We start from the raw sequence: 3593 nt of genomic DNA, 5'->3' as shown, positions 1-3593 counted from the left end.
ACCTATGAATGAGGACAGTGGGGCGGGGGGGGAAGGGCAGAGGGTGGGGGGGGAACTGGGTGGAGGGGAGCTATGGGGGCAAAAAAGAGGAACAACTGTAATAATCTGAACAATAAAGATTTAATTTTTTTAAAAAACAGCAGAAAAAAAAGAAAGAAAGGGATTGACAGGAATGGGGACTGACTACTAATGGATACAATGTTTCTTTATGCTGTGATGAAAATGTTCTAAAAATAGATTTTGGTGATGGTCACACAATTCTGTAAATAGCTGAAAACCATTGTATTGTGCACTTTAAATAAGTGAGCTTTATGACATGTAGATTATAACTCAATAAAGCTGTAGAATAAGTAATTACATTAAAATATTATTTATTTTGATTACTGACTTTTTTATGCTTTCTTGACCCTAATCCTGGTTCTGGAAATCAGTGACTTCCAAAAGCTTCTTGAATAAAATCAGGCATTCCCCACATGCCATTGATTACTGAAATTCTAACCATTAAAAATTGTCCCTTAGGTTTTCACCCCTATTAGAATGTTAATTCCCCAAGAGGAAGAGGGGCAGAGAATAGCCCAGTAAGTATTGTTCACCATTGATATCTTGTAAATGAAGTTATTTGTTCTTTTCCCCAGAGCATTTTTAAGGGGGAAGTATGAGGCACTAGGGCTCTGCAACAGAGAAGGCACTAAGGATGAGAAAAGTGCCACAAAAGCAAACTCTGTGTCAGGCTCTGCACAAGGTGCAGGTTTATAGCAGTGAAAAAGGCAGACATGCTCCATGCCTTTAATGACTTAACAACTGGCAATTGAGATATAATACTAAAGACCTGATTTTGTATTGAAGGCATGAAATAGTGCACAGAGGAGGGAAAGTATTGAGTATGCACAGTGGTTTAGTTTACAAAGCACCTTTTCACCAATAATTTCATTGAGTCTTCACAACTACCCATTGAGCTTTGAAAATGATGGTCAGCAGCAGAATCCAGATTTCATCTTTTCACTACATACTGCAACTTGTCACACACAGGGACCTGTGTCTATTCTCTTTGCCTGGAGCTATGAAAGGTATAACTGGATGACCTACATGAAAGGTTGTGGACTAAAGGGGACACATGCTGACCTGACAAGCTCAGGGGAGGCCTGCATAGCAGTCTTGCAGACTCAGAGACCTAAAGTAACCACAAAGGATGCTCTAAAATTAAACTTTAACTAAAAGCAGTTATGGTGGGTACTTATGTCCTAGGCCAGTATCTTCACTGACAAGGTCAACCTTTACCTTAACTGAGCCTATCTGTCTTTTTGTGTCTATGATACATATACTTGAAATGTCTGGGTAACTTGTAACTTCCCTTTTCCCAGACCCCTTGGGGTCCTTCATTGTTATTGTTATTATGTTAATTGTTGACTATTAACTAAACTGCACCCACCTAAGTATGTGTCTATCATTTTACTTTTTATCCAATCCCAAGCGTTTTCCCGCTTTGCTTTCTCCCACCTCTCTAATCTATCACCATTGGATTTTATGTAACCCACCTATGTCCCCTCCTTTGATTGCAATTTATAAAAATAGATGAAAACCTGCCGTTCTCTGGAGCATTATCTCAATCCGTTGAGGTTCTGCTTCCCAGCATGTGTCGACAGTTTGGCTCAAATAAACTCTCAAAAATTCTTTACAGGTTTCAATGTTTTTATGTTTACAAGATGAACATGGTGGGTTAGCATGGTGGTGCGCAGGTAGGCTAAATAGTCATCTCAGAGGGTGATGTAAGAAAATTGAATTTATTTAAGGGAAGAGGATGTGGGATGGGATATCCAAAGGGAAGGTCTGCACAGCACCGAGCCAAGGGGATATTGGGTTGATGATGGCAGCCCTCAGGAGCTTGAGTTTCATCCTTATATGCAGTCACTGGCAGGAAACTTGTCAGTGGGTTTGAGGGCTGAGCTGGTGGGCTTGGAATGCAGATAGAATGCAGGTGTGCAATCAGGTGCCTTCAGGTCAATTTTCATTCCTTGTATGGTCTAAGTCAGTGGTTCTCAACCTTGGCTGCACATTAGAATCACCTGGGAATCTTTTTAAAGTCCTGATTTCTGGGCCGCATCCTCCGGAAATTGTTTCTTTGTTACTAATGTTGTGGCCCCACCCCATAACAAAGAAACAGGATTTTCGAAGGATGAGGCCCAGAAATCAGGATTTTAAAAAGATTCCCAGGTGATTCTAATGTGCAGCCAAGGTTGAGAACCACTGGTAAGTCCTGATGTCCAACAAGTTTTTCCTGGTCTATTGTTCTCCTGTGGTGGAAAGCTTGCAAATGGCCATTAAGGATTATATTGCACTATAGGTCTAACACTACATTGTTTTTTTTTGTAACAGGAATAAGCAAGGTTTTTCTTTTTAAATTCATTGACTTCAAGTCACTTTTTTTTCAGTTTGTTTCTTCTTTTTAAAAAAAATTGGAAAAAAATACGCTATTTAAAAAAAAGAAAATGTCACTGGATAGTTACAGGGAGAAAAGAAAGCTGAATTCTGCCCTCCCAGCCCAGCGCCCCCAGAGTGCAGGGCTGGAAGGCTCCCTGGGGGGGACGAGGGTCAAGTTCGTGGCCCCTGCCCTCCTCTGGTTCTGGGGAGAACCCCCATTTGCTCACCACCCCCCACCCCCCACCCCGGAATTGTTCATTTTGGAATCAGAAGGAAACGAGGAATGTGGCAAGTATTTGAAGGCAGCAGCCAGTGCCAGGGAGGTTGCTGGGGGCCGCGTCATTCCCAGAGACCGTGTAGAAACGCTGCCGCCGGGGGTTCCAGGCCTCCTGGGCCCCACCCGGCTCGGGCAGAGATGCCTGGAACCGTTGAAGTTCGGCCGGGCGACCATGGCTTTAGGTTGCATAGTGGTCAAAGTTTCCCAGGTACTCCAGGGCGGCCTGGTAACAGAACTGGTACTCGTCCTCCGTTTGCACCATGGCGGGCCTCTGGGTCCGCAGCATCTTCACCCTCTGGCAGATGTCCACCATGCCTTCATACCGCATCCGCTCCAGCATGATGTGAGCATGATGAAGATGCCGGTCCTGCCCACTCCGGCACTGCAGTGGACAGAGATGAGCCGTCCTGGCCAAAATGCTCCTTGGTCTTGTGCACTTAGGCGATGAAGTCAATGAAGCCCTCCCCCGACTTGGGCATGCCCTGCTCCGGCCAGTCCTTGAACTGGAACTGCCAGACGGTCCGCGACTGGCCGTCCCGGGTGTCCGTGATCTTGAATTCCCGCAGGATGTACTGTGGCATGTTGTACTCCACTATTGGATCCACCACAAAGTACTGGTAGCGGGCGGAGCACTCGGCCGGCCAGTACTGGTGACATTTTTCCCGGCCCATCTCCCGTAGCTTGGTGAGCATCACCACGATGGTGGAGTTGTTCTCCCACAGCATGCGCCAGAAGTCCTACGTGGTCTCCGCCAGCGGCCCCTGCGTGGCGATGTAGGTCTTCTGCTGCCTGTAGCCATCGATAAAGCTGGCATTGATGTAGTCGGAGCCCTCCATGCCCCAGATGGGCTGCAGGCAGACCCACATGCTCTCGTACGGCATGATGTTGACCAGGCGGT

General features: G+C 45.9%; 1 pseudogene; it reads right to left on the bottom strand.

The window, feature by feature from the left end:
* Positions 1-2469: 2469 nt before the first annotated feature.
* Positions 2470-3588, bottom strand: LOC102751801 (annotated as a pseudogene).
* Between the last annotated feature and the right edge of the window lie 5 nt (positions 3589-3593).

This window comes from Myotis davidii, unplaced genomic scaffold (genome assembly GCF_000327345.1).
Source record: "Myotis davidii unplaced genomic scaffold, ASM32734v1 scaffold4719, whole genome shotgun sequence".
NCBI classification, from domain to species: Eukaryota; Metazoa; Chordata; class Mammalia; order Chiroptera; family Vespertilionidae; genus Myotis; species Myotis davidii.
Note: the sequence above shows the minus strand (reverse complement) of the source record. Positions and strands in the feature narration are given on the sequence as shown.